At 42.4% G+C, this 19,318-nt stretch overlaps 1 long non-coding RNA gene across 1 annotated transcript in view; it reads right to left on the minus strand.

Annotated features, from left to right (window-relative positions):
* Positions 1-19,318, minus strand: part of LOC148006922 (uncharacterized) — an 87,276-nt gene that overhangs the window by 29,527 nt on the left and 38,431 nt on the right. The window contains exon 3 of the long non-coding RNA XR_015645049.1: positions 15,818-15,996. This is a non-coding gene — a long non-coding RNA (uncharacterized LOC148006922). The remainder of the gene's footprint in view (positions 1-15,817; positions 15,997-19,318) is intronic.

Here is a 19,318-nt window from a genome sequence, read left to right on the forward strand (position 1 = left end):
CTGAGAAGAGACTGCCTCAATCACACAGGCCTGAAGGCAAGTCTGGGGGGAGGGGCGTTTTCTTGGTTAATGATTGGTGGGAGGAAGAGCAGTTCACTATGGGTGATACCACCCTAGGGTACCATCTCTGGTTGTGTAAGAAATCAGGCTGAGTAACACAGAGGAACCAAGCCAATAATAATGTTCCTCCATGGCTTCTGCTCCAGTTCCTGCCTCCTTCTAGGTTCCTGTCTTGCTTTAGTTCCTGCCTTGGCTCCCCTAATGCACTGTGTGACCCAGGACAGTAAACCAAATAAACCCTCTCCTCCCCAAGTCAGGTCAGTGTTTGTCCCTTCTGTGATTTGCTATATTCAATTGCTAAGGTTTCTTTTCATTTTTTTGAGACACAGTTGCATGTAGCTGAGGATAACCTTGAGCTTCTATTCCTCCTGCCTGCACCTCCCAAACACTGGGATACCAGCTGTGATACTAAACCCTGTTTGTGTGGTACCAAGGTCAAAATTCTGGGCTTTGTGTCCGCAAGGCAAGTGTTCTGCCAGCAGAGCTTCAACTCTTGCCCTCAGTTGGTGCTTATAGAAATTAGGGTTGCAAATAAAACATAACACAGAAGACAAAACTCCAGGCTGATAAAATGACTCAGCAGGGAAAGCCACTTATCTACAAAAGCTGAAAGCTGTACCCAGAATCCACGTGGTAGTGGGAGAGCACAAACTCTGACAAACTGAATTCCGACCCAGACACCTCCCCACCAGCTGCCTCCAACACCCAACTCCCACACAGTAATGTAATTTTAAAAACTGAAACCAATCAGTAAGAAGAGACCCTGGAGCCCCAGCCCATCCCACAGCAGGGGTATTGCAGCTGGGAAACCTCTTGAGTTTGGAAGTGGACAGCTTCAAAGCTTCAAAGCTTCAAAGAGTAGGAAAATACAAACCATGCAAGCGTGGAGCTAAATAAATGCCTTCTAATGAGACATAAATCAATATCCTGGCGTTTGCCACAGTGACTGGTGGGAATCTAAACAGTTAATTTACCCTCCACACTGAGGTCATTTTGAATGCTCACAGATAGAATTTGTCTCCTAGAAAGAAAAACTGTATCACAAAACAGAACAACCATGCTGGCCTGCCTGTGACTAATCCTTTCCCGGGAACTACTCTCTTCTCTATCTGAATATGCATATGTTTCAGAAGAGGCCTGCAAACATGAATAATGTATGACCTCTGTTGGAGGAAGAAATTCCAGGACTAGGAAAATGTTCTTCTCCTTGAAGGGGTACAGCAAAGCATCCAGAGGGAGCTAGGACCATGATCCTGAGCTACTTTGTTTACAAATGTTGTCCTCAATGCTGGGCATGTGTGATGCAATGTTTCAACTCTTAAGACAACGATACTGACAGAATCTGGAGGAAAGAAGCCTAGGAGACAGTGTTAAGTATGGAAACACTGAATGGGAGGCAAAGCCCATGATGAAAGGGGAGGTAGCAGAGTTGTCACTCAGAGTAGTGGTAGGATAATTCTGACTTGCATTTTATGTTATTCCATTGTCTGTAGTTTGTCTCATTTTATTAAGCGTGAGGCACACCAAATCTGTCAATCACTCTGGTCATGTCTCATGCTGCTCCTGTCTGGCACACGCCTGTGTCTTAAAAATCGTAGTATTTCAAGCACTCAGCCCTCCTTCCAAGGGGCTCTAGGTACAACCTGGGGAGAGAGAGTCTTTAAGCTAGAGGGTAAGGGGTTAGAGGAGAAAGGATAGAGGCCAATTGCTAAGTCTGTTCTAGAGTCTAGACTACACAGCGTGTGAGATGGAGACCAAGACCCTGTACGGATCACAGAACAGGAGGGGACACTTGTATGTAGAGCCCTTGGAAATAGGGCTGAGTGCTTGAAATACTATGATTTTTAAAGACAGATCATCTGGACAACAACAGCATCTGGGAAGGACCAAGAATCACAGAGTATTAGAATGAGAATTGGTACCTGCATAGCCATAAGAAGCTGCTGTGCATGTGCATGTGTGTGCCCGTATGTCTGTGCCTGTGTGTGTGTGCCAAAAGCATGTGAGGAGAAAGTTGTGTTTCCCTACTAGAGCCATAAAGGCCTTCATACGTGTGCTCACACATATGCATGTGCATGCATGCACGCGCGTGCACACACACACACACATACACACACACACACACACACACACACACAAACACACACAAACACTGTCATCCGTTCACTTCGGTTCTTCACTGTCTCCTTTGATGCTTTCCAGAAATATCAAAATTGCGGGAGAGTGGCAGAATGAGCTTTAACCCTGAGTGACTGTTAAAATGAACCAAAATACAAACAACCAGGTAACATGAAATCCAAGTAAGAAACACCCTATCTACTCTGCATAAGAGATCACCCTTGTATCCATACTTCAGAGCTGTATTGACTATGGCTCGGCCATTTAACTCTGACATAAGCACCTTTCATAATTTCGGGAAGACTATTTGTAAAACTGGGAAGGTAGTTATACTTACCGCATATAAGTTGAGAGAGTTTTAATGAAGATAATATCTGCAAGTGTTTTATCACAATGCTCTGCAGATAAAGTGATCAGCAAATTTTTGCTCTGTCACTCTATCTGCCCACGATCTAGTTTTAGTTTGACTGAGAAGCAACTATGGGAAGCCACAAAGTAACTCCTATGGGCTAAGCTGGTATTGCAGAATACAAAGACAAAAGACCCACCTGAAGTCAATAGTCTCATAGGAGCACCAACTGGACAGACACCTGCAGAATAGCCTACTGGAGCACTAGCAGAATAACCCACTGGGGAGACTAAGAAATGGATTTGTCTCTGGCAACGCTGTGGGTAAACCAATCAGCATGATTTCAGGTGATGATGCCAGGAGAAACCTGAGACGACTAAAAGCCTCATCTACCTCTCCCCCATTATAGTACTCATAATTTAATCCTTAACAATACCTGTTTGAAAGACTGAATCATGATGCCTCCTCTCCAGAAATCATTAACCTGAAAAGCTTCCACTGAGGCAGTTAGTTATGACTGGATATTTTTGTGTAGCCCCAAGAACAATGTTTTTCACAGCAAGCCCCAGTAGTTCTGCAAAAACATATAATCACTGCTGGTTCTGGTTTCTATGCCTGACAGATAGTGCAGGAAAAAGAAAAAATCTTTTACATCTTGGAGAGCCTGAAGCTCCAGAGGTCCAGCTTAGCTCTTGGTTTTGAACCAGCGCCTTTCTTAGAAGCCACCAAAGCCACTTATTATCAAATGGTTTCTGGCCACTAGAGATAGTGTCCCTCCTAAATGTCCTTCCAGTGCATAGCACAGTCACACACTCCACATTACTCTCTGGTAGAGATTCTTCACCGATGCTCACTGTTGGTCAGGCTAAAATACAGGGCTTTTCTCTTCAGGTCATCTGCTTCCCCTTGGCAGAAGTACACCTTAGCAGGAAGCTGCAGCTGGACACTGTAGGATTCTTTGGGGGGAGTTCCAAAAACTGAAGACCATTGGCAGAATAGAGAAAGAGGGCATAGGAATCACATTCGTAGATGCCAGAACGACCTGGAGAGTGTTCAGCTGTGGACAAAAAGGAATTGCAGACACCCTTAAACAAAGAAATAAACAAAAGAAGAAAATCAGAACACAGGTAAGGTATTCCAACAAGGGGGCAGAGGCCAGATCCTTTTTAGGATTTCCCCATGTTGGTTTTGAACATAATCTCCTTTAGAATCCCATCTTCAAATTACAAATATAATTTTGTAAACCATGTGTTATTTTTTTAAATCTTTTCTACCAATTTAGAACAATAGTTAAATAATGCATAAATGAAACACTGGTTTAAAATCTTTAGGATTGCAGAGAAGAGGATGAAGAACAACTAACTAACACTAAGGATATTTGAAAAAGCCATATGAAGGGCCAGAGAGATGGACAGTTAAGGGCACAGGCTGCTCTTCCAGAGGTCCTGGGTTCAATTCTCAGCACCTACTCACCCATGGTAACTCACCCCACTTGTAACTTCAGTTCCAGGACTTCTGACAGCCTCACACAGACATACAAGTAGGTAAAACATCCATGAACATTAAAGTACAAAAGCCATATGAAAAGCTACTTGCCAACTTACAATGAACGTTTAAAGGGAATTGACTTATAAGGTGGGAAATTCTCCTTCCATTGGCTACAAGTTCTCAAAAAGGCCAGAGCCAGATGTAGGACACCTCACTCTCAAGTTGTTTGTCGAGGATGTCACAGTGATGATACCAGAGTTGTCAATTCTCATTGCTCAGGGCTACCCATCAGAATGTGATGGTAAGATCCTATAGCTGATGACACCACACAAGTAGGTCAAAGAACTTGAAGAAATCACACAGACCTGCCTGCACAGTACTTAGCAGGAAGCTTCCACCCCTGCTATCTACCCTTTATGATGCTAGAAGATGCGATGCAGACTATTCTGACTCTACTGGGACTACTCAGGGCTATATAACAAAAGCCCTGGCAGGATGTCCTCATGGGTGTGCCATGAATGGCAGGAATGTTGTGAGGATCACCAATCACTTTCTGGGTGGATTGAAGGTCTGCACTACAAGAGGAAACTTTTGCCTGACATTGTAAATCTGGTCAAGAAACCATGGTGGAGAGGCTAATAAACCCGGGGAGTGAACCATAACTACTATTTTCTTAAATGGATATATAATATCAAACTATATCAGTTACAAGCTCATAGATTAACACAGCTCTCGGTGGTCATTGGGGGAGGATCTTCATACAGTGGATGGTAGTTAATACACATTCATAACTAGTCCGAACTCTCTGTGGAGAGCTCAGCCACAGATGCTCCCACCATATCAAGTTCCCTCAACGCTCAGGGAATATTGGAAAGAAAAGAGGTGGAAAGAGTTTAAGAGCCAAAGGTCGGAAGGAATTGGGTCAAAACAATGACATGTGCTCATGATATGGTCGTTGAACTCCCAAACTCAGTGCAGTTGGTGTCCAGCAGAAGAGCAAACCACTCAAGATTCCAGCACGGATGTGGTAGGGCACTGAAGCCCCTGCCTGCAGCTGAGAAGATTCTGACAGTTGAGAACTGCTAGGGGAGGGTTTTCTTTAGGGGTGTGGTCCCTAGTGAGTGGACCATGCTGCAGTGGTGGCCCCTCACCCATGAGTAGGCTTCACTGTATTCAAGGGATTCTTAGAACAAATATAGGGGGTGAAGTGGATATACTGAAATATACTGTATCAATGTATGAAATTCTCAACAAATAACATTAAAACACTGTATTTAAAAGTGTTAAGGTTGTAAGCTTCTCCAGTCCAAACTCTTTTGAGAGTTCTGGACAAGGAACAAAATTGACTTGCTCATTCCTGTACCCTCAGTGTTTATTTTGTGTCTCAACAGCTTTCACATCAATATATCATATTAGCATCCATGCATGCACCCACCCATGCATCCATCCATCTATGCATCCATCCATCTGTGCATTCAACCATCCATGCATCCATCCATTTATGCATCTATCTAGCAGGCACCCAGCAAGCAATGCATCCATCCATCTATGCATCCATCCATCCATCTATGCATCCAGCCAGCATGCATACAGCCAGCCAGCTATGCATCCATCCATCCATCCATGCATCCAACATCCATGCATCCAGCATGACATGCATCCATCCATCTATGTATCTACCCATTGCCTACTGCAGGCAACACTCAGTCAGGAAGCAGCTGATCAAAAGGCATCCTTACTGATCTCACAGCCAAACACCCTTTCCTCTACAATCTCTTTACAACACGAGTTATCTTGTCACATTGCAGATGAAGAAAGAGACCCAGGGGCTTGCTTAAGGTCGGGCAATGATTAATGGTGGAAGCCAGCCAGAACCAACAGCTCATACCCTGCAATAGACAGTCACCTGAACTCTACCAAACAAGCCATGCCAGGACACCTGCTCTGACCCAATCTCCCTTCCCTGGCTCAGCTCCACTAAGCCCTCCACACAGTGTTTAAGGGTCCCCACTCCTACTAAGTGCTTTGATGCTGTGTTCATATTTCCCTGCAGCAAGAAAATCCTAACCAGCAAGCACTGCCTCCTGGGGGTCGAGGACTGTGATTCCCTGTGGAAACCCTTCCATCCTTCAGCACCCACTTTGTTGGTTTTCCAGTATATATTTGGCTCCTGTTGGTTGTCTGGTTTGGCTTTGGCCTCCACTCACTAAACCATCTGAATATTAATTCATTGGGGTTGGGTACCCGCTAAACCACATTATGTTTCATGCTGCAGTCAGGACAGAGCCAAAAAACTATGCCCCAAGAGCCTGAATTATAGGAGAGGAAAACAGGAGGAGTGGAATTTTGGGAGAGTGACTGGGGACAGGCATGGTGGCAGAGGCCACAGAAAAAGGAGAGTGTCCAGGACATCAGAGTGGGGGTCGGGTAGCATCACAGTGGCAGCCAGTGAATGAAGATAAACACTGTGGGAGCCAAAGCAGACCTAGATGAGAGTTGGAGTCTGAATTAACACCAGGGTGACTGTAGAATTACTCCATGATATTTTGTTTACTGAGTTTCAAAGGGACCTTTTCTGCCATTACCACCTTCTTCCACCAAAGAATTAGTTAAGGGATGCTCCACTGTCTTAGACGCTGTAGTTGGCTTCTCTCACTAGATCATATATGTTTTATAATTTAATAGGGAACTAGGGAGACATTTCTCTTACAAATACTCGCTTTATAAAGAAGGTGGATGACAAGAAGGAAAAGAAATCACTTATTGGTATCATTACCTCTTCATTTTGCTAAACAAGACAAACTGACACACCAAGAACCTCAAAACTGAATACAAGGAATGAATGTGTCCTTCTGTTCTTTTCTGTCTTGTTCTAGAACATCTCAAATGTCACTTTTACCTTTCTGACACATAATGCTAAAGTACAGCTTTGAGGTTTGGGTAATAAGACAAACAAATGCAGATATTAATGTGGTTTCAAGAAAAAAAAAACTCTGTAGCTCCTCTGTATTCTCTAAATGGAAGAGTCTGCTTACCTTCCTTGTTTTTAAAAAAAAGTTCATGAATTCAGTCCCCACATTCTACATTTGTTGCAGCTGTAGTCCTCAATTATGTCATCAGCGGGAATTGATCCTCCCCAGAAAGGTCAAAACCTCTAAGTTTCCAACTCAGGTACACGCAGAACATGCGTCATCCATCATCAGTCAGGGTAGGGCCAGAGGCTGCCAAAGCTTTATTTCAGTCACAAGAAAGTTCAAGTAGGAGATGAAAAGCCGAACTAATAATCCCATCCTTAAATAACCAACTGTGGAGGCTCCTGATACGATGGCCACAATCAATATCACAAGATAAGGGAGAAACAAGGTTCTAAATTTAGAGAAATTCCCTATGATAAGGGCTGTCTACATGTGGAGATCAGAAATCAGTGGGGAGGAGGTCTGGGAAGAAGTGAGGAGGCTGTGATGGGAGAGTTTTTAACCTGGAGATGTGCACATGCAGTGCCTTACTTGTTCTATGTCATTTCTGTGTCACCTTTCGGCGAAGCACTCACTTCAGATGGCAAGTTTTTCATTTCCTCATCTCCACTAAAACAGGCAAATAACGGAGGAGAAAACAACAAAAACTTCCTTTTAATACACTTTATGATCCCAAAGTACATTCCGGAAGAGTTGACCTGCTTGAAATCTGCCACACATGAACCACTTGTCAGGGCTACAGACTTCCACACAGAATCGCTAAGAGGCCACATCATAGGCCCTGAAGAGCCCCTCTATAGAGACACCTTCTGTCTGACTCTTTTCCAAAACTCTTTTCCCTCACATTCCCAGATTCAAGTTTTCCAAGTGTCCTCCACACAGGTTCTGAAGGTAACCCCTCAGCTGCACTGCCAAAATCTGTACAAGAGTCATGGCCTCCCAACTTCCCCAAAGAGAAAGAGAGAGTGCCAGCTAGGAGAGGAGCTCGCCACAGGGTGGGGAGCAGTGCAAAGAGGATCAGGTCAGAGTTGCCCAGCTGCAAGGTCTCCAGTTTCCTGTTCAGACAGAAAACCAGAAGGCTTCTCAAACATACCATCCAACAAGGGTAAAACATCAACCAGCAGAATGTCATCTTTACAACAAGGGATTTGTCTATCCAGCCTTACCAAAATGATAACAAAATAAGAAATGAGGTAATTCCTTCCTGGGGGACAAAGTTCAATGCTCAGTCTTCCTTAAGGACACATTCTCTGGAGGTGTAAGGCCACTGATTCTGGCCTCTGATGTTTGGTGTGAACACCAACCACCACATTGTATGTTATTTTTTTCCCCATTTCCATGGGGACACTGATGTGCTTGGGATGTTCCAAATTCACCCCGGTACTGCAGAGTCAAGAGTATGCCTAATGCTTTCACGATGGCGTAGTGTATCCTCCTTCATATGTAGTCTTCAAGGACACCTAAGCAGTTTTGTTCAACCCATTTTCATATATCTAGTTATTCTCTATCCTCTCTGTCTTCACTGACATGTGGTAAATTACACACATACACTTTCTGTGGGCTCTAGCTCCATAAATTAAAAAGTCCAGCTAAATCCAAAGTTCTTGATCAACAACTGTCACCTCTGCACCAACTCAACACCCACCATTCCATGTTAAAGCGTGCAGGGACCAGCTGTGATGCATACTATTAGCTGTCAATCTGACGGTATCTACAACCATCCAGAAAATAGTCACCAGGCATGTCTCTGATAAAGTATCTTGATTAGATTAATTAAGAAGGGAAGACCCACCCTAAATATAGACATCACCATTCCCTGGGCTCAGGCTTGCATTGCATACAAAGAAAAAAGGAAGCTTAGAAACAACACCCATCTTTCTCTGCTTCCTGACTACAGATACAATGTTTCCATCCTTTTCTGAAGCAACCTCCATGCTCCCATCCTTCTCCCAGGATGCAGCCCAGACTAAGGAAAGCTCTCCTACCACTCATACTCAGTTCTCATTCCTGTGGTCCTTCCAACCCAAATGAAATTCCTCATCAACAAAAACCTTCAACATACTATCTACTTCAATTCTAGATAACACCCTCCTCCCCAGTGAGAACACAACAGCCTTCCCCTGACACCAAAAACACACAGAGCAACAAAGAAACAACAACAACAACAACACAAACAAAAAAACAAAAAACAAAACAAAAAAAAAAAAACGGTACCCATCATTACTCAGATCTTCCGGTCATAACCCCTTTGTTCTATGAAGTGACAGTTTAAGAAATCTCAGATTAACTAAATGAACAAACACTTTATTCATTTTTTTCAATGCAGTTGCACCATGCCATTCTTGCATGCCAGGTAGAACACTCTGTCATACCCAATGTGACCATCCTGGAGGGAATGAAGAGAGCAGAAACATTTCACACTGTAAAGATATTATTCCTCTGATGTCATTTCCAGTGCCTAATATTAACATTACTATACCAGATGTAAGAAAACTATGTAGAGCCTGCCCCACATGTGGCCCATACATATACAGCCACCCAATTAGACAAGATGGATGAAGCAAAGAAGTGCAGGCAGACAGGAGCCGGATGTAGATCTCTTCTGAGAGACACAGCCAGAATACAGCAAATACAAAGGCGAATGCCAGCAGCAAAGCACTGAACTGAAAACAGGATGCCCGTTGAAGGAATCAGAGAAAGAACTGGAAGAGCTTGAAGGGGCTCGAGACCCCATATGAACAAAAATGCCAAGCAACCAGAGCTTCCAGGGACTAAGCCACTACCTAAAGACTATACATGGACTGACCCTGGACTCTGACCTCATAGGTAGCAGTGAATATCCTAGTAAGATCACCAGTGTAAGGGGAAGCCCTCGGTCCTGCTAAGACTGAACCCCCAGTGAATGTGATTGTTGGGGGGAGGGCGGCAATGGGGGGAGGATGGTGAGTGGAACACCCATAAAGAAGGGGAGGGGGAGAGGTTAGGAGGATGTTGGCCCGTAAACTGGGAAAGGGAATAACACTCGAAATGTAAATAAGAAATACTCAAGTTAATAAAAAAATAAATAAAATAAAATAAAAAAAAGAAAGAAAGAAATAGAAAACTATGTAGACATCACAGAATCTTCCAGGTAAAGGAGATTGGTGTGTGTCAAAATCTACCTCAAAAATTAAAAAAAAAAAATCTATCAAAGCAAGAGTTTAATCCCAGGGCCTTCAAAGTATTCAGAAGAGCCTTCCACAGGAGTAATTGAAAACACATCCTGTGCTCAAAACCTCATCGAATGGAACAAGTCCTGAAGCCCATTCAGCCTATGGCAATATCTGAAGAACAATATGGATGTTTGGAAAAGTTAAAAGACAAGAGAGCCACAGAATTTTCCCCACCAAATTCCCCTACAAAAAGATAAGAAAAATAAAGGGGAAAAAACGCAAAACAGTAATTTGTAAACCCTCCATTTAAAAAGTACTTATAGAGAGGGCCAGAGAAGGCTCAAAAGGTAAATAAATCCCTTGCCTTGAAATCCGAGTTCAGTTCCAGGAACCCATGTAAAAGGAGAGAACTAGTACCGGGAGGATCTCCTCCCAATCTCTGCATGTGCACACATAAATCATACAAAAACCACATACCATACATGTCCTACACCCATACCATACACACACACCACATATATATCATGCACACACAAGTGGCCTCAATGCAGTATGCACATACCGTATAAACACCTCACACTCACACACAACCCGCACACACCATATGCATATAAACACACCATACAGACACACAGAAGCACACACATCATGCACATACACACATCATACACATAAACCATACAGAGACACACAAATCACACACACATACACAAACACACACATAATGCACAAATGCAGACATACATACACATCATGAACATGCAGACACACAATTTCATATACAGCATAAACATAGATTATTTACATACACACAATACATAGACATACATATTCACATGTAGCACATAAACATATACATACACATACATGCACACACACAGAGAGAATAAAGTGAAATAAAAAAACAAGTCCTTACATAAAGGAGTTCTACCACAAGATTGTTACATGGCAGGAACAACACATTGGCTTGGTTAATTCTCATGACAACCCTAAAAAGTCAGCACTACCATGTCAATCTACAGCTTAGAAAATGAAAACTGATGGCTGTGTCTTCCAAGACCACTGCTGCAAGTGTTTTCTTCCTTGTGCCTGACTACACAAGTACCTGGAAGGTGTAATGAAAGAATTACTGTGCCTATGGGTGTTGCTCATTCATGAAGGACTTACTTACTTCATGAGGACTTGTGTTCAAGTCCCAGAACTGCAAAATTGAAGGAAGAGCTGAGAAAATGGTTCAGTGGTTCAGTGTGAGGAGTTGCTATTCAAGCATGAGGACCTGAGTTTGATCCCTAGAATACACACTGAACAAAAACAGTCATGGTGTCTGTCAGTCCCAGATCTGTAGTCCCACAGGAAGGAAGGCAGCTCTGAGAGCCTTGTCACCCAGCAATCAATCCTAGATTAGCTGCTGAGTACTGGGTCAGGGGGAGGTGTGCCTGAAAATGATTTGAAAGGGAGCTGGATAGAGTGCTCAGCAGGTTAAAGGCGCTTACCTCAGAAGCCTGATAAACCAGAGTTCAATTCCCAGACCCCATGAAGGAGGATTAGCAGAGAGCTGACTCTGAAGTTGTGCTGTGACTACCACAGTGTCAAAGCATGCACATGTATGCAGAACAAATAAATAATTTTTAAAAGGTGGAGAGTGCCTAAGGAATTACACTCAAAGTTCTTCTCTGGTCTGCACACACATGCATCTCCACACAAATGTGAGCCATGCATGAATGTCTGTGTGTGCCTTCACGTGCGCACAGGCACACACACAGTCACAGGTACAGCATGCACGGACACCAAAAGGAAACTGTCAAAGACCATTTCTAATGAAATATTGCTAATGAAATGAGAATCCTAAGTAGTAAACTCATCTCTCTGGGGCTGTAACCTTCATGTCAAATAAACACTAAAACACTTGGGACCCACCACAGCCTCAAGACCCCGGAGCCTCAGTGCAAATGCTTCCTGCTCTAATTTTTTTTATTTGTTTGTTTTTCTGTTACAAGAGGCTAGCTAATTCAGCTGAATTTTCCTTGGGAGCAGCAGAACAGTAATTTCAAAGTGAGGTTATCATCAGAAGCATTCTTCACAGCAACTTCACTCCAGTTCACACTTCCTTTGAATATGGCTCCAAGAACTGTCCTAGCACCAAAGCCACAATGAACACTAAAAGGCTAACCTTATTTATTAGATGTCTTCAGAAAAAGCGCAACTATTGTTACTGTAACTCCTTATATGATTCGTGTACAGAAAGTGGGTCTTGCATGAAAAGTGTAAGAAAGGGGAAAAGTATGTCTTCTAAGGTGACTCTGCCTCACTTAAGGCAGATTTGGAAATTATTTTCTCTTCTGTGATATAAACAGTAATTACTGTACTTATCCTGTGGGACTGTGTTGAGAAGACAGTATAAAACAGTCCTGCAAGATGTTAAGGAGAGGGAGGCAGAGGGATGGCTCCCTGGTTGAGATAGATCATTGGCTCTTCCTCCAGAAGACCTATGTTCATTTCCCAACACTCACATGACAGCTCACAACTGTAGGTAATCCGGTCCAGGATATTCCACGGGCAGTACATGCGTAGGAATATGTCCCATGTGCATAAACACAATTTTAAAAATTTAAAGAGAAGTCTGATGGTGTGAACAAACAGACTCTTTAACAGTTGTCTAAGTAGTTTGCCCTTCGACCCTTACTAACTAAGTTCACCAGAAAGACTGTGGCTCAGTCTGCACTCTGGGTTCAGTTCCCATCAAATGGGTAGGTTGTGATACTGCACACCCACTATCTCAGCACAGGTCAGTCAGGTCAAAGGATCAGAGATTCGGGATCATCCTCAATTATGAGGTTTGAGACCAACCTGAAATGCATGGCGGGAGGGGGGGGATCAAAAGCAAAACAAAAGGAACAACATAAACGTCAGACTCCCCCAACTTCAAAATGTTCAAGGCTGCCTACTTCCAGGAACCAATTGCAGTCCTCAGAGCGACGAATCTACCCTTGAGTGCTCCTGCATCAGATCCCAACACCCTGCTCTTCTGAAAGACACTGTGCCTGCCATGCCCCTAGTACATTAACCTCCAGCACACAGGCTGGTACATGCTCTGCCTTCTATCCTGGAGAAATTGCTTACTCACTGAAACCTATCTAAATGGAATCCCTGAATCAGGATGGGTTAGGAGGAAGCTCTAGCTGGAGAGTCTACCATATTACCACAACAAAAGGTTATCAATGGTGTTCCTATTAAATGTAAGAGAGGCCTTTCAGAGTAAGAGCATTCCGCTTAGAGTCTATGTCTATTTCAGTGCCGATATAAGGAAAATGTGTAAAAATAGTTTCTGAATTAACAAATATCGACTATGTTTAGATAGAGATTATATATGATATATATGACTCTCTGCATATATAACCCTAACCCTAACCCCTTACTCCTAAACCTAACCCCTAGCTCCTAACCCTAACCCTGTGACATAAAGTTTTTTAACATTACAGGAGAAGTTGGGAAGGCAACACACCCTATGAAGTGCTTGCTGTGTGTGTATGAAGTCCTGATTTGAATGGCAGCACCCAGGTGAAAAGCAGGTCGTGGCAGCACACTTGTAATCCCTGCTCTGGAGAGAAAAACAAGCAGATCCCTAGGGCTCACTTGTCAACAAGCCTAGACTAACTGGGGAGACCCAGGTCCCAGAAAGACCCTGAGTAGAAAGACAAGATGGCTCCCAAGCAAAGACATTTAAAATTGACCTCTGGTTCACACATGCATATGCACACATGTGCATGCACACCCACACTCTCACTCACAAATGAAAAATTAAAAAAAAAAGACCGTAAGAAAATAGAAATATTAGAATTGGCGACCTAGTTGCTTGTATTAGAAAAGTTTATTTTTTTCAACTATAAGCTTGTTATACATGATATTAGATAAACGTTTTAAAAAGAATGTATAAATGAATGACTGAGCGAATGAAACTTAACAGTGGGGACTGTCCTCTCTAGCCCTCTAGCTGGCTGGCCTGCCCCAAGGAGGCAGTGTTTGAGTTGAAGGTATTCTGTTGAACTGTAATTGAGATGTCAAACCCAATGCATTACAAGGCTAGTCAGTAGACAAAACTGGATGTTAACCTGTCAAGTAAGAAACTGTAGCTTCAAACAATGTTTATTTCTCCATCTCTGCTGGTGCAGGCTTTAGGAAAACATGTCTCTTCCTTTAAGTTCACAGAACAAACACAGCCACTGTCAGTGACAGGAACAATGGGCAAGCTCTTAGGGAAGACATCACTTCTGTAGCTCAGAGGCTCTAGGGGAGTTAAAGCAAGCACAGATTTGCTCCAGATCTATGGCATTTTACACCCAGGTGGAATTTCACAAGAGGACTCTGTCTCTACCTACACCAGGAATGAGGCCATTTACCCTCACCCACCCACGCCCGCTTCACATGTTGCCAAGACCAAAGCCAGAGCAGAGTTGGTGTTTTCTCCAGGGAGACTGCAAAGCAGGCTCCTGAAGACAGAAGTATGTAAACTGTTAAAAAGGCAATGTGGAGAAAGCTACAAGGAACTTACTAAGAAGTTCATGGCATGCTTGCTCACTTTCCTGTGATGTCAGCTAAGGCTGTGCAGTGTTTTGACACTTTAAAAGTGTTGGCTTTGAAGAGGTGGCTCAGCAGTTAGGAGCACAGTGTAGTCCTTTCAGCATGCTAGCTCAAATCTCTGTATCCATTCTCAGTCAAGCAGTTCACAACTGCCTGTATGTAACAACTCCAGCTTCAGGGGGCCCAAGCCCTCTTCTGGCCCTACCAACACAAGCAGACACAGAGAAAGACAAACACACACACGCGCACACATACACACACACACACACACACACACACACACACACGATTAAAAAAACCCTTATGGTGTTGGGGATTTAGCTCAGTGGTAGAGCGCTTGCCTGGCAAGTGCAAGGCCCTGGGTTCGGTACCCAGCTCCGAAAAAAAGAAAAAACAAAACAAAACAAAACATTATAAAGCATTTTATAGTATTGATTATAGTAAAAACGTCACGGGTGCAACCTTAATGACCACTAGGAAGGGTGAGATTTTATACGGTTGTAATAAATGTTACAGAAATACATTGACAAGAGCATACTATACAGCAGAACAAGCAATTGAAACAGTAATATGGGCACTGTGGACCCACTGTTGTCAATGGCAACAATATGCTAAAGAAATAGCTAGAAATGTACACAGGAACCTACATGTTATTTTTGGTTTCTCCAGACAGGGTTTCTTTGTATTCTGTCCTGGAACTCACTTCTGGCTTGCCTAGAACTCACAGAGATCTGTTTGCCTCTCTGACTCTGCTGGGATTGAAGGCGAGTGACACCACACCCAGCTCATACAAAAAAAAAAAAAAAAAAAAAGGTGTTCCTTTTTAAATTTCCCAAATTTTTAATTTTTTCGATGAATATATCATTAGAAATATTTGTGTACTTATAGGTGATTCCAGAAAAAAGAAAAAAAAAACCTGTAAAGTGCCTTAAGTTCCCTCAGGGTCTTGGGTATCTGCACCTTAGTCCCTCATTTTACTAAGCAATTTTCTTAGTGTTGAGGAGCAGAATCAAGGGAATGTCTCCTAGCCAATGCCTTAGTTTCTGGTTCAAGCCCAACCCTTCTGTTTATTCAGATGCAGAGTACCCCTCACTTACCTCTTCAGACCATGCAGCCGCAAGACTGTCCTCCTCCTAGGGGCCCACTTGCTCCCAGGTGGCCAGGAAGAAGTGGGTAGGGGGGAAGCTGGACCTGGTCAGCAGGAAGCCTGTGCACAGGTAGCAAGCAGCCAGACTCAGCACAGCCCAGAAGGTGTCCTCCATACAGGATCCGGCCACTGATGTGACAGATCATGGAAACAGAAATTAAACAGAGACATAGACAGACTAAGAGAAGTCATGAGCCAAATGGACTTAACAGATATTTATAGAACATTCTATCCTAAAGCAAAAGGATATACCTTCTTCTCAGCTCCTCATGGTACTTTTTCCAAAATTGACCATATAATTGGTCAAAAAACGGGCCTCGACAGGTACAAAAAGATAGAAATAATCCCATTCGTGCTATCAGACCACCACGGCCTAAAGTTGGTCTTCAATAACAATAAGGGAAGAACGCCCACATATACGTGGAAATTGAACAATGCTCGACTCAATGATAACCTGGTCAAAGAAGAAATAAAGAAAGAAATTAAAGACTTTTTAGAATTTAATGAAAATGAAGGTACAACATACTCAAACTTATGGGACACAATAAAAGCTGTGCTAAGAGGAAAACTCATACCTCTGAGTGCCTGCAGAAAGAAACAGGGGAGAGCATATGTCAGCAGCTTGACAGCACACCTAAAAGCTCTAGAACAAAAAGAAGCAAATACACCCAGGAGGAGTAGAAGGCAGGAAATAATCAAACTCAGAGCTGAAATCAACCAAGTAGAAACAAAAAGGACCATAGAAAGAATCAACAGAACCAAAAGTTGGTTCTTTGAGAAAATCAACAAGATAGATAAACCCTTAGCCAGACTAACGAGAGGACACAGAGAGTGTGTCCAAATTAACAAAATCAGAAATGAAAAGGGAGACATAACTACAGATTCAGAGGAAATTCAAAAAATCATCAGATCTTACTATAAAAGCCTATATTCAACAAAACTTGAAAATCTTCAGGAAATGGACAATTTCCTAGACAGATACCAGGTACCGAAGTTAAATCAGGAACAGATAAACCAGTTAAACAACCCCATAACTCCTAAGTAAATAGAAGCAGTCATTAAAGGTCTCCCAACCAAAAAGAGCCCAGGTCCAGACGGGTTTAGTGCAGAATTCTATCAGAACTTCATAGAAGACCTCATACCAATATTATCCAAACTATTCCACAAATTTGAAACAGATGGAGCACTACCGAATTCCTTCTATGAAGACACAATTAGTCTTATTCCTAAACCACACAAAGACACAACAAAGAAAGAGAACTTCAGACCAATTTCCCTTATGAATATTGATGCAAAAATACTCAATAAAATTCTGGCAAACCGAATCCAAGAGCACATCAAAACAATCGTCCACCATAATCAAGTGGGCTTCATCCCAGGCATGCAGGGATGGTTTAATGTACGGAAAACCATCAACGTGATCCATTATATAAACAAACTGAAAGAACAAAACCACATGATCATTTCATTAGACGCTGAGAAAGCATTTGACAAAATTCAACACCCCTTCATGATAAAAGTCCTGGAAAGATTTGGAATTCAAGGCCCATACCTAAACATAGTAAAAGCCATATACAGCAAACCAGTTGCTAACATTAAACTAAATGGAGAGAAACTTGAAGCAATCCCACTAATATCAGGGACTAGACAAGGCTGCCCACTCTCTCCCTACTTATTCAATATAGTTCTTGAAGTTCTAGCCAGAGCAATCAGACAACAAAACGAGGTCAATGGGATACAGATCGGAAAAGAAGAAGTCAAAATATCACTATTTGCAGATGATATGATAGTATATTTAAGTGATCCCAAAAGTTCCACCAGAGAACTACTAAAGCTGATAAACAACTTCAGCAAAGTGGCTGGGTATAAAATTAACTCAAATAAATCAGTAGCCTTCCTCTACACAAAAGAGAAACAAGCCGAGAAAGAAATTAGGGAAACGACACCCTTCATAATAGACCCAAATAATATAAAGTACCTCGGTGTGACTTTAACCAAGCAAGTAAAAGATTTGTACAATAAGAACTTCAAGACTCTGAAGAAAGAAATTGAAGAAGACCTCAGAAGATGGAAAGATCTCCCATGCTCATGGATTGGCAGGATTAATATAGTAAAAATGGCCATTTTACCAAAAGCGATCTACAGATTCAATGCAATCCCCATCAAAATACCAATCCAATTCTTCAAAGAGTTAGACAGAACAATTTGCAAATTCATCTGGAATAACAAAAAACCCAGGATAGCTAAAACTATCCTCAACAATAAAAGGACTTCAGGGGGAATCACTATCCCTGAACTCAAGCAGTATTACAGAGCAAAAGTGATAAAAACTGCATGGTATTGGTACAGAAACAGACAGATAGACAAATGGAACAGAATTGAAGATCCAGAAATGAACCCACACATCTATGGGCACTTGATTTTTGACAAAGGAGCCAAAACCATCAAATGGAAAAAAGATAGCATTTTCACCAAGTGGTGCTGGTACAACTGGAAGTCAACATGTAGAAGAATGCAGATTGATCCATGCTTATCACCCTGTACAAAGCTTAAGTCCAAGTGGATCAAGGACCTCCACATCAAACCAGATACACTCAAACTAATAGAAGAAAAACTGGGGCAGCATCTGAAACACATGGGCACTGGAAAAAATTTCCTGAACAAAACACCAATGGCTTATACTCTAAGATCAAGAATTTCAAATGGGATCTCATAAAATTGCAAAGCTTCTGTAAGGCAAAGGACATTGTGGTTAGGACAAAACGGCAATCAACAGATTGGGAAAAGATCTTTACCAATCCTACAAAAGATAGAGGCCTTATATCCAAAATATACAAAGAACTCAAGAAGTTAGACTGCAGGGAGACAAATAACCCTATTATAAAATGGGGTTCGGAGCTAAACAAAGAATTCACAGCTGAGGAATGCCAAATGGCTGAGAAACACCTAAAGAAATGTTCAACATCTTTAGTCATAAGGGAAATGCAAATCAAAACAACCCTGAGATTTCACCTCACACCAGTGAGAATGGCTAAGATCAAAAACTCAGGTGACAACAGATGCTGGCGAGGATGCGGAGAAAGAGGAACACTCCTCCATTGTTGGTGGGATTGCAGACTGCTACAACCATTCTGGAAATCAGTCTGGAGGTTCCTCAGAAAATTGCACATTGAACTGCCTGAGGATCCAGCTATACCTCTCTTGGGCATATACCCAAAAGATGCCCCAACATATAAAAAAGACACGTGCTCCACTATGTTCATCACAGCCTTATTCATAATAGCCAGAAGCTGGAAAGAACCCAGATGCCCTTCAACAGAGGAATGGATACAGAAAATGTGGTACATCTACACAATGGAATATTACTCAGCTATCAAAAACAATGACTTTATGAAATTCGTAGGCAAATGGTTGGAACTGGAAAATATCATCCTGAGTGAGGTAACCCAAT

Source organism: Rattus norvegicus, chromosome 1 (genome assembly GCF_021556685.1).
Source record: "Rattus norvegicus strain SHRSP/BbbUtx chromosome 1, alternate assembly SHRSP_T2T, whole genome shotgun sequence".
Taxonomy (NCBI): domain Eukaryota; kingdom Metazoa; phylum Chordata; class Mammalia; order Rodentia; family Muridae; genus Rattus; species Rattus norvegicus.